Source organism: Phocoena phocoena, chromosome 4 (genome assembly GCF_963924675.1).
Source record: "Phocoena phocoena chromosome 4, mPhoPho1.1, whole genome shotgun sequence".
Lineage (NCBI taxonomy): Eukaryota > Metazoa > Chordata > Mammalia > Artiodactyla > Phocoenidae > Phocoena > Phocoena phocoena.
Genome location: NC_089222.1, coordinates 144,842,992 through 144,856,065, shown reverse-complemented (window position 1 = coordinate 144,856,065; position 13,074 = coordinate 144,842,992).

Genomic DNA, 13,074 nt, shown 5'->3' with positions numbered 1-13,074 from the left:
GCCTGCCCCCTGGGGACTTCCTGGGTGGTGGGCACCAGGGGCGGCTCAGTCTCCTGGTGACTCTCTGCCAGGACTTTAGCACCCTCTTGTCCTCCAGCTAGCTGTGTGATGCTCTCTGCACCTGTTTCCCCAAGAAGAGCTTCTCAACGTCATTACTCACTACGAAAATGCAAATTAAAACCAAATGAGATACCACCTCACACCCACTAGGGTGGCTATTATCAAAAAACAGACAATAACAAGTGTTAGAGAAGATGCAGAGAAATCGGAACCCTCACACGTTGATGGTGGGAATGTAAAATGGTGCAGCCATTCTGGAAGAATGTTTGGTGTCTCCTCAATGAGTTAAACATAACATTACCGTATGACCCAGCAATTCCACTCCTAGGTGTACACCCAAAAGAATCGAAAACAGATACTCCAGCAAAAGCTTGCACACAAATGTTTATAGCAGCATTACTCACAACAGCCAAAGGATGGAAACAACCCAGCTGTCCATCTACAGAAGAATGGATGAAGTGTGGTCCATCCTACAATAAAGTATCACTCAGTTACAACATGCATAAACCTCAGAATTGCTAGACTGAGTGTAATAAGTCAGACATAAGACCCCACCTATTGAGCCTCCCTGGTGGCACAGTGCTTGGGAGTCCGCCTGCCGATGCAGTGGGACGCGGGTTCATGCCCCTGTCCGGGAAGATTCCGCATGCCGTGGAACGGCTGGGCCCGTGAGCCATGGCCGCTGAGCCTGCGCATCCGGAGCCTGTGCTCCACAACGGGAGAGACCACAACAGTGAGAGGCCCGCGTACCGCAAAAAAAAAAAAAAAAAAAAAAAAAAAAAAAGACGCCACCTATTGTGTGACTTCATGTATGTGAAATACCCAGAATAGGCAAATCGAAAAAAGCCGACTTCCAGGAGGTGGGGGCAGGGGCAGGAGTCACTGCTTAATAAGTATGGGGTTCCCGTTTGGGATGATGAAAAAGTTCTGGGAATAGACAGTGGTGACGATTAATGCAACCTTTTGATGTACTAATTGCTCCTGAATTTTAAACTTCCAAATGGTTAAAATGGTAACTTTTATGTTATGTATATTTTACCACAATAAAAATTAATTAATTAATTTTTTTTTTTTTAGCGGTACGCGGGCCTCTCACTGTTGTGGCCCCTCCCGCTGCGGAGCACAGGTTCCGGACATGCAGGCTCAGCGGCCATGGCTCACGGGCCCAGCCGCTCCGCGGCATGCGGGATCTTCCCGGACCGGGGCACGAACCCGTGTCCCCTGCATCGGCAGGCAGACTCTCAACCACTGCGCCACCAGGGAAGCCCAAAGTTAATTAATTTTTAAAAAATCAATTGGGCATATTTGTGTGGATCTATTTCTGGGTTCTCCATTCTGTTCCATTAATCTCTGTGTATGTCCATCCATCCATACCACAAATATTTGACTACTGTAATTATATGATAAATCTTGAAGCCCAGTAGACCAATTCCTCCCATTTTATTTTTTTTCAAAATTGTTTTAGCTACTGTTGTTTCTTTGATTTTCCATATAAATTTTAGAATAATCTTGTCTCTATCTACAAAATTATTGTTAGGATGTTGATAGAAGTTACAATTTGGGGAAAATTGGCATCTTTATTACGTTAAGTCTTCTAATCCATGTGTGTATGTTTCTCCATTTATTTAGAACTTAATTGATTTCTTTTATCAATATTTTGTAGTTTTCAGCACACAAGTTCTATACCTGTTTTGTTATACTTACACTTAAGATTTAAATTTTTGAGCAAGCGTAAGTAGCTTTGTGCTTTTAATTTTAATTTTTGTGTGTCTATTCATTGTTAGTATTTAGAAATACAGATGATTTTTCACATGTTCATCTTACATCCTACAACCTTGCTGAATTCATTTTATTTGTTCTAGGAGTGTTTTTATTTTGTTTTGAGGTTTTCTACAAAGACAATTTTATCATCTGTAAATAGAAACCGTTTGATTTCTTCCCTCCCAATCTGTATGCCTTTTATTCCCTTTTCTTGCCTTATTGCACAGGTTAGAGCTCCCAGCACTATGTTGAATAAAAGCGATGAGAGTGGACGTCCTTGCCTTGTTCCTGATCCTGGAAGAAAAGCTGTAGGTTTTTTGTAGATGGCCTTTATCAAGTTTACGACGTCCCATCTATTCCTATGTTTATGAGAGTTTTTATGATGAATGGGTATTAAATTTTGTTATATGCTTTTTTGGCATTGATTGATATGATCATATCATTTTTCTTCATTAGGCTGTTAATATGGCAAATTACATGGATTGATTTTTTTGAATATTGAACCAAACTTGCATCCCTGGAATAAACTCCACTTGGTCATAGTATATCTTGTTGAATCTGATTTTCTAATATTTTTTTAAGGATTTTTGCATTTACATTCACAAGGTATTTTGGCTTATAGTTTTCTTTTTGTGACTGTCTGTTTGGTTTTGGCATTAGAGTGATATTAGCTTCATACAATGAATCAGGCCATATTCATCCTCTTTTATTTTCTGGAAGAGATTGTGTAGAATTAGTGTTAATTCTTTTTTAAATGTTTGGTAGAAACCCCAGTGAAACCATCTGGGCCTGGAGATTTTTTTTTTTTTTTTGAGGGGAGTTAAATTAGGAATTTAATTTCCTTAATAGTTACGGGCTATTTTCTAATTATTTTATATCAGGTTAGTTGTGGCAGTTTGTGGTTTTTAAAGAATTGGTTCATTTCATGTAAGTTGTCAAATTTATGAGTGTAGAGTTGTTCATAATCTCCTCTCATTTTCCTTTTGATGTCCTTAGGGTCCACAGTGACACCACCTGTGTCAGTTTTAAAATTGGAAATTTGTGTTTTCTCTGCCTCTTTTTTTTTTGCGGTACGCGGGCCTCTCACTGTTGTGGCCTCTACCATTGTGGAGGACAGGTTCCCGAAGCGCAGGCTCAGGGGCCATGGCTCACGGGCCCAGCCGCTCTGCAGCATGTGGGATCTTCCCGGACCAGGGCACGAACCTGTGTCCCCTGCATCAGCAGGCAGACTCTCAACCACTGCACCACCAGGGAAGCCCATGCCTTTTTTTTTTTTTTTTTTGGTCAGTCTTTCTGGATGTTTGTTGATTTTTAAAAAAATTTTCTCAAAGAACCAGCTCTTTGTTTCACTGATTTTCCCTGTTGTTTTTCTATTTTTAATGTTATTGATTTCTGCTCTTTACTATTCTTTTCCTTCTGCTTGCTTTGGGTTTATTTTGCTCTTATTCTTGTAGGTTCTTAAAGTGAGTGCATAATTATAACCCTCTCTTCTAAAGTCTGCAATTAGCGCTATAAACTTCTCTCTCTCAGTACCGATTGAGCCACATCCCGCAACCTATGATATGTAGTGGTTTCATTTTTCATTCAGTGTATTTTTTGAGACTTTCTCTTTCATCCAGGGATTATTTAGAAGTGTAATGTTTAGTTTCCAAGTGTCTGGAGACTTTTCTGTTCTCTTTTTGCAACTAATTGCTAGTTTGATTCCAAGAGAACACAAACTGTGATCAGAGAGCACACACTGTGTGGTTCCAATTCTTCTAAGTGTGTTGAGGTTTGTTTTAGGTCCTAAGAGATGGTCTATCTTGGTTTATGTCTGTGGACACTTGAAGAGAATGTGTATTCTGTAATTTGGGGGGTATGTTCTATAAATGTTGATTAGATCCTGCTGGCCAATGGTGATGTTGAGCTTCTCTGTTTTTTTGTCTCATGGTTCCGTCAATTGCTCAGAGAAGGATTTGAAGTCTCCAATTACACTGGATTTATCTATTTCTTCTTTAGGTTCTATTAGTTTTGCTTCATGTATTTTCTGCTCTGTTGTTTGTTGCACACACATTTAGGCTTGCATGTCTTTTTGGTAGATTGACTGTTTCATCACATGATGATAAAGGGTCAATTTTCATTGTTCTGGTCATTTTCTTTGCTTTAAAGTCTACTTTATCTGGTATTAATGGAGCCATGCCTGCGTTATTTTGATCAGTGCTTGCGTGATATACCTTTTTGTCCATCCTGTTATTTCTGATCTACTTTTTTTTTTTTTTTTGCAGTATGCGGGCCTCTCACTGTTGTGGCCTCTCCCTCTCCCGTTATGGAGCACAGGCTCCGGACGTGCAGACTCAGCGGCCACGGGTCACGGGCCCAGCCGCTCCATGGCCTGTGGGCTCTTCCAGGACTGGGGCATGAACCCATGTCCCCTGCATTGGCAGGTGGACTCTCAACCACTGCGCCACCGGGGAAGCCCTCTGATCTACTTTTATGGTTAGGTATGAAGTGAATTTCTTGGGCACAGCATATAGTTGGGTCATATTTTTAAAACTACTCTGCCAAATTCTTTTAGTTTGTGTGTTTATAACATTTACGTTTAATGTAATTATTGATATGTTGGGCTTAAATCTGCCATTTTACTTTTGTTTTCTGTTTGTTTTCTCTGATTACTTTTTCCTGCCCTGTGGGTTACCTGAACATCTTGCAGAATTCTCTTTTGATTTATCTGTAGTGTCTTTGAGTGTATCTCTTTGCAGAACTTATTTATTTATTTATTTTGAAGTGTGGCTAATTTACAATGTTGTGTTAGCCTCTGCTGCTGTACAACAAAGTGGTTCAGCTTTATATATATATATTATTTTTCATAGTCTTTTCCATGATAGTTTATTACAAGATTTTGAGTATAGTTCCCTGTGCTATACAGTAGGACCTTGTTGTTTATCTATTTTATATTCTTTGCATAAATTTTTAGTAGTTGCTCTAGGTATTACACTACCCATTCATAACTTATCACTGTCTGCTGGTCAAGATTTTACCAGTTTCAGTAAAGTGTAGAAAGCTTACCTCTCTTTACATCCTTTTAGCTTCCTCATTTATAATATAATTTTCTTAAATATTTATTCTAAATACTTTTAGAACTATATCAGTGTTATAATTTTTGCTTCCACTGTCAAATATAAATGTATAAAACTCAAGAGAAGAAAGAAAATGTTTTGACTCACATTTTTAGTCTTCTCATTGTCCTTTCTTGCTTTCTGATGTTCCAGAATTCCTGCTTTATCATCTTCTTTCTGTTTAGAGAACACTCTTTAGCCACTCTTTTAGGGTTGGTCTGCTGGTGCCAAATTTTTTCAGTTTCCTTTATCTGAGAATGACCTGATTTCTCTTCATCCCTGAAGAAGGTTTTCACTGGATGTAGAATCCTGGTTGGGAGGGCTCTTCTTTCAGCACTTGAGAAATATTGTGCCCCTTGTTTCTGGCCTCCATAATTTATTTCTTTTTTAAAAAAAATAAATTTATTATTATTTTTGGCTGTGTTGGGTCTTTGTGGCTGCACATGGGCTTTCTCTAGTTGTGGCGAATGAGGGCTACTCTTCGTTGTGGTATGTGGGTTTCTAATTGCAGTGGCTTCTCTTTTTGCGGAGCACAGGCTCTGGGCACGGGGGCTTCAGTAGTTGTGACACGTGGGCTCAGTTGTTGTGGCTCGCGGGCTCTAGAGCGCGGGCTCAGTAGTTGTGGCACGTGGGCTTAGTTGCTCTGTGACACGTGGGATCTTCCTGGACCAGGGCTTGAACCTGTGTCCCCTGCATTGGCAGGCGGATTCTTAACCACTGTGCCACCAGGGAAGTCCCTGGCCTCCGTAATTTCTGAAATTGGTACCATTCAGATTTTTTTAAAATAAATCTTTATTACTTTTTATCAAATTGTTTTTTTTTCTATTATAGGCAAGATGTCAGATCTCTCTCATTGCTTTCAAGAGTTTTCCATATTTTCAGTTTTTAGAATCTTTGCTCTGATACGTCTGGGTGTGTATTTCTTTGGTTCTATCCTATATGTTCAGCTTCCTGAATGTATAGGGGTTTATGACTTTTGCCAAACTTTGGGAACTTTTCAGTCATTGTTTCTTCAAGTAGTGTGTAGCCCCATCTTCTTTCTCCTCTTCTTCTGGGACTCTAAGGACAGAAATCTTTTGTGTAGCCCTACAGGTCCCTTGGGCTCTGTTCACTTTTTTCAGTCTGTTTTCTCAGTGTTGTTTGAATTGGGTAATTTCTATTGTCCTACCTTCCAGTCCACTTATCCTTTCATCTGATCGCTCCATGGTGGTTTAAAAATTTTAGTTATTTAGTTATGTTCATTTGGCCCTTCTTTATATCACGTATATGTATATATATTCATATATATATTTTTTTCTTTTGCTGAGGCTTTCTTTTTTTTTTTTTTTTGACCCTGTGGCATGTGGGATCTTAGTTCCCCAAACAGGGATCAAACCCGTGCCCCCCGCAGTGGAAGCACAGACTCTTAACTGTTGGACCATCAGGGAAGTCCCCCAGAGACTTTCTTAACTGAGAGTTGCTAACTTTCCATTTGTTTCTAATGGGTTTTAATTGCTCACTGAAACACTTTAAATAAGGCTTCATTAGTCAGAGCTCTCTGAAGACACAGAACCAATAGGAGATTATATAAATAATATGTATTTGTTATAAGGAATTGGCTCACATGGTTATGGAGGATGAGAAGTTCCAAGATTTGCAGTCAGTGAGCTGAAGACCCCAGAGGAGACAAGGTTTCAGTTCAAATCCAAAGGCCAGAAAAGACGTCCCAGCTCAAGGCAGTCAGGCAGGGGGACTTCCTCTCACCTGTGGGAGGGTCAGCCTTTTTATTCTATTCGGGCCTTCGACAGATTGGATGGCTCTTTTTGGCTGTGCCTGTTGGTGTTTCTGCGTTGCTGGCATCTCCAATAGCAGGTCTTGGGTATGAAAGGCAAAAATTACAAACAGAACAAAACAGGGGACTCATCACCAAGTTTTTCTGAGGGCCCTGGCCGGTCTGCCTCCTCTCTCTGCCTTTCAGAGTTTTCTTATATTAGTTTTGTATATAATGTCCAGGGGTTTGAGTTAGACTTAGCAAGAGGAATAGAGAAAACCACATCTATCATTTTCCCAGACTAACGCTGCTGCTTTCGGGCATGAGTTAAACGTACGCGTGTCCAGCCTGGGCACAGCTGCTCAGGTGGTTTTGCCATGACAGAAGGATCTAGGGTTTCTTCACTTCCTCCTTTGAGTAAAAGGTGTCAGCGAGAGGACAGCAGGCATGCTCCCTTCCCTGGATCCCAGCTGTGCCAGGTGTGGACAAGGGCCGAGGAGCCCCACCCAGCTCAGCCCATAGCCCATGGCAGTGAGAGTACGAAGGAGGCTGGTAAGTGATGTGTGGATGTGTGACTCCATGACCCACAGGAAGCATTTATTTGGCACCTACTGCATGCCTGCCAGTGTTCCAGGAGAACAAAACAGACCAAGCTCCCTGCCCAAGAAGCTCCTACTCTAGTGGGAGGGGATTGACAGTGCACAGAACAGGTAAGAGGCCCATACATACTAGAGGCATAAGTGCAGGTGAGGAAACAGGGCGGTGGGGAGGAGGGGAGGTGGGTGTGGAGTGTGGCGTCAGGTTTTACAGCAGTGGGAGGGGAGGCAGCCTGAGAGGAGGACTCTGAACCAAGCCCTTAAAGATGTGCTCTCTGGGGAGCAGGTGTTCCAGGTGCGGGGGTGGGGGGGCGGCAGCAGGTGCAAAGGCCCTGTGGAGACATCTGCCTGGCAAGGAGGCCAGTGTGTCCTGAGCAACAGTGTGGGCAGGAGGGAGCAGCGGGGAGCAGGCAGGTGATAAGAGCTGCATCCTGGGAGTCTGACCCTTCTCAGAGTGAAACCAGACAGGGAGACTCAACAGGAATCCACCCCAGTGACCAGAGAGCCGATGGTGGCCTGGACCAGGTGGGAGGGTGGGGCACAGTCCAACACTGGGTGTGTCTGGGGAGGGATTTGCTTAATGTAGAAAACATTATGGTGACCATAATCTTATGGCTTAATGTAAAAAAATCTTACGGTGACCAAGGAGGGAGAGGGGGAAGGGATAAACTGGGAGGTTGAGATTGACATATACACACTACTATATATAAAACAGATAACTAATAAGGACCTGCTGTAGAGCACAGGGAACCCTGCTCAATACTCTGTAATGGCCTATATGGGAAAAGAATCTAAGCAAGGGTGGATAGATGTATCTGTGTAACTGATTCACTTTGCTGTACAGCAGAAACTAACACAACACTGTAGATAACTACACTCCAACACAAAATTTAAAAACTAAAATAAAATACTAAGAGAGAGAGGAAAAGAAAAGGGTGGCCGTGGGTGTGAGAAGCAGGGAGGAGCCCTGGTAACGGGAGGGATGGGGTCGTCGTCAGCTGAGATGGGAAAGCCTTGGGAGGGTCAGACTGGCAGGTGGACCACGTGACGTGGGACTGAGGGCTGGCCTGTGGACCGAGCCAGTCGCAGGTCACCAATGAGCTTGCCGACCCCAGAGCCGTTTGAGGAGTGGGATGCAGCCCAGGAGAGGGGAGCGGGGGGGGCAGGACTGCGAGGTGCACACCCCCTGCGAAGGGCAGCGGCGTAGGGGGAAACCCAGCGCGTGTGCACCTGGGGAGGGACCCAGCCCAGGCGGGGATCACGTGGTGCAGGTGGGGGGGAGGCCTGCAGCCACCTATGGTCTCGCGTGGCCCCCAGAACGTGTGGCCGGGAGCGCGGCCAGTTCACGGCCCGCCCCTCTGTCTGGCTCGGGCTTCCGGCTCAAAATGTGGCTCCTGGGGCATCCACAGTGCCTGGGAGCTGGGAATGCAGAGTCCCAGGTCTGCAGAGTCAGATGCTCTGGGGAGGGTCCAGCAACCTATGTTTCCACAAGGCCTGTGGGGTGGGGTGGGGCAAGGCTGGGAGTCTCTTGTTCTGCTCTTTGACCACTGGTTCTATAAAATCGACCTTTATTTTCGGTAGAAATTCTAGAGCACTACAGCCATGACAAGCTCCTCTCCTTGCTGAGTCCCCGTTTTGCCTTTACTGAGCTATGCTTTCCCTGCCGTGCCGTGCACGGATCTGTGTGCCCGTCTGCGTCTGGCACATGGGCCCACCCGTGTAACTCACACCCCTATCAGCATACAGATCATTTCCATCTCTCCAGAAAGTTCCTTGGTGCCACCTCCTGGAAGGGACCTCTGATCTACTTTGGGTCACTGTGGATTCCTCTTGCCTGTTCTGGAAATTTCTATAAAGGGAACAGTCTGGTATGAAACTTTACCCATTTGACTTCTTTCACTCTGAGTACGTCTGGCTTCTTCCATGTGGCTGTGAGCACTGGTTCTTCATTCCTTCCGCTGTCCGGACCTCCCAAGCTTGTTCATCCACTCACCTGTTGAGGACATCTGGGCTGTTGTGGACAAAACTAATGTGAACCTTCTTGTCCAAGTCCTTGTTGGACCAAGATTTTTATTTCTCTTGGGTAAGTAGATAGCTAGGGGTGGAATTCCTGGGCCATAGGGTAGATATGAATTTAGGGAGTGCAGAGTTTTCCAAAACAACTGTGCCGTTTTGCGTTCCCACCAGCACCACGTGAGGGTTCCAGTTGCTCCACATCTTCGCAACTCCTGGTGACGTCTGATTATGGCTAGTCTGCAGGGTATGTGGTGGTGTCTCACTGTGGCTTTGATTTGCATTTCCCTGATGACTAATGTTCTTGTGCTATCGGCCACTGGTGTATCTTCTTGTGCAAAATGTCTGTTCAAGTCTTTTGCCTGTTTTAAAAAAGGCTTGTTTGTATCATTGATTTGTCAGAGTTCTTTACATATTGTAGACACAGATTTTTGTCAGATATCGTGAAAAGGTTTTGAGTATTTTCTCTGAGTCTGGGAGTTGCCATTTCATCTTCTTAGGTTTTGGTATCTCCTGGCCACAGCCTGCAGCCCTGCCCAGCCCCTGCCAGGCCCATCCTCTGCAGGATCAGGACATGTTAAGTGGACAAGAGGATGAGCCCTCGCCCAGCTGGGGAGCCAGCCTGGGAAGTGCCGACGGCCTGGCGCTGGGAAAAGCATGACCTTGGAGTGACAGGACGGGGACCCAGCCAACACTGTACAGGAGCAGAAAGCGTGGAGGGAGTTTCCAGGTCAGAGAGCCTCTGGCTGGCATAGCCACAGCAGTGTCTTCAGCCTCCGCCTGTGGTTCTGAATCCCCCGTGCAGATGCTGGTCACCCACTGGCCCCACTGGGAGGCTGGCAGGCTGGGACATGGGCCACGGTGGGCTGTGGAAATGCACACTGACACCAGTGTTCTCTGGGGACATCCCTTCCAGCAGGTCCCCACCAGCTCCCGTCCCGCTGAGTGTGCAGGGAATGAAGCAGAAATGTGACCTGCTCCGGGGTCAGAGGGGAGTCCCCTGCGGATTACGTGTGAGGGTGAAGGAAGGGAAACCCCCGAAATGTTAGCATCGAGGCCACCCCTCCAGACAATGGCCGAGCCAGGGGGAAGGCGGGGCGGCTGCGGGGCCCTCCACGGTGTTTACTATGTGCTGCAAATTGCCGTGCGGTGTGTACAGGGTGACTCGATCATTGCGATGAAAACAAGAGAAGGAAAAATAAAACCTCTCAGTCTGGAAGGGGACAAAGCAGGTGTGAGCCCTGGGGCAGGCGGGAGATGGTGAGATGGGGCTTCACTAGTTCATCTGTACACTTAAATATGGTTTGAATTTAATAACACGCACAGATTAGTTTTTACATGAAAAGTAGGAAATAAATTATAATGGAAACTATTCCTAGCACCCAGGAAAATATAAAGATAGGAAGAGATCTGCTTCACCCACGTTTTACGTTTTATGTATTTTTATTATTTATTTATTTATTTGCTGGTATCTCTTTTTATTAAGGTATAATTAACATATACAATTGTTTAAAAAGAAGAAACAGGAAGATACACCATGCTTCTGGATTTCATTTCTTAATTGCATTTTAAAAGGCAGTTCTTCATATCTACGGAACAGAAACAGACCCACAGACATAGAGAACAGACTTGTTGTTGCCAATGGAGCTGGGGGTGGGGGAAGGATGGAGTGGGAGTTTGGGGCCAGCAGATGCAAACGAGTGTGTATAGAATGGATAAACAGCAAGGGCCTACTGTAGAGCACAGGGAACTATATTCTGTATTCTCCGATAAACCATAATGGAAAAGAATATGAAAAAGAAAAAATATATGTATAACAAATCACTTTGCTGTATAGCAGAAATTAATGCAACATTGTAAATCAACTCTACTTCAATAAACTTTTTTAAAAAGCCAGTTCTTCCTTAATTATTCTCTAAAGTTAATGTAATTCCAATTGAATTACTAAAGGGGGTTTAGAAGTTGGGTCTCATGTTCTTTTGGAAGATGAATGAACAAGAGACAGGACACCTTCGAAGAGGATCAAAGCTGCCCCAGATAAAGTATTAAAAAGCTACAGTGAGAGGCTTCCCTGGTGGCGCAGTGCTTGAGAGTCCGCCTGCCGATGCAGGGAACGTGGGTTTGTGCCCCGGTCCGGGAAGATCCCACATGCCGCGGAGCGGCTGGGCCCGTGAGCCATGGCCGCTGAGCCTGCGCGTCCGGAGCCTGTGCTCCGCAGCGGGAGAGGCCACAACAGTGAGAGGCCCGCGTACCGCAAAAAAAAAAAAAAAAAAAAAAGCTTCAGTGAGGAGGGCGGGGGGGACTGGTGCAGAGAGACACAGATTGCTGATGTGAAATGCAAAGCTTAGCACGGTATCCAAACACAACTGTGATTGTTAGGTAATAAATGCCTTGCATGGAATATGTTGGAGGGGGGAGTAGATGGACCCGTTGACAAACTAATCAGTGCAAAAAGCCAAACACCAAAAAAGATCCTGACTAGAATAAAGATATGTTTACAAAATGAAATAAAATGCTAAAATAAAGATGAATGCTGGTATCATTTTGTGGTGGAGAGGAAATTTTTAAGTATGATAGGAGAAGCCAAAACCATGACAGAAAAGACAAATGCAAGATACTTGTGTATAAAAATATTTCAAAAATTAAAATCGATAGAACAAGCTGAAGAAAATATTTGTGACACGTATATGAGGATTAGGTAAAATCTTTAATACAGAGAATTCTCAAATCAATAAGAAAAAGACAAACACTGAAGAGTTTAAAAAGAAAAAGAAACAGAGAAGAGAGACTTGATTTTCCTAAGTTTTATTCCACAGCCCAACAGCAACAGGGGCTGGAATCCAGCCTCATTTCACCACCTACTTTGGGACTTTTTGAATATCAGTCTATAAATACGTATAGCCTGTGCACAGATAATAAAAATGGTGTTTTCCACTGAGTGTTTATAAATGTACTATAAGGGGACTCCCTTGGCATATGTGGGCTTGGAGGAAGGGCAGGTTAAATCCAGTAAGCTGGTGCGTCATCGCCATGTTCTCAGGGACATCAGTGCAATGACATCACCATGAACGGGGGTCCCAGACTGCAGCCCTGCACCCAAGGCTCCCCCACAGCAGCTCTGGATGGGGTGCTGTTGGGAAGGGGAGGTGCAGGGACCTGGCGCCCTAAGGCCTCTCGTCAGGCCTTTGGGAAGATGTGCAGTCACCGTCTTAGCCAGGAGAGGGGGATGTCTGGTCGCTTTTGTGGGTGGCGGAGGCCCTGGCTTTTGTGCTCAGACAGACTGGGAAGGGGTCTTGTCTTTTCCACTCCCCTCATCACTGCACAGAGTGGCCTGTCTGAGGCTGTGCCCTGTGAGGTCGCTGGCATCCACTGGGACCACCCGGACACCTGGCTGCGAGGCCAGGCCCTTCTGAGCTGTCAGTGGCTGCTTTCTCTCTCTCTGCGTATGTAAAGCATCGTTAGTGGTCAAGACGGCGGCAGGCTGGGCGGAGGGTCAGACCAGAGCTTGAGGACCAGTGGGTCACCTTGTGGTCAGGCCAACACAAGGGCGAATTCCTCTTTTAGCCCCACTGCACTTTGTCTTGGGGAGAAGAATGAATGTTCACTCATCCATCCATCCATTCCCCCAAGAGCATCACAAAACACCACCACTCGCTTCCCACTAGCGTGAGGTGGGTCATGTGACCTGCTTTGGTAACTGAAACGTGGGCGGGTCCCTGTGTTCCCTTCCCCTGCCCTGGCTGCACATTCTAGATAGAAAAGGGCACTGGCCATCAGTCTGCCCACGGGGGCCGGAACC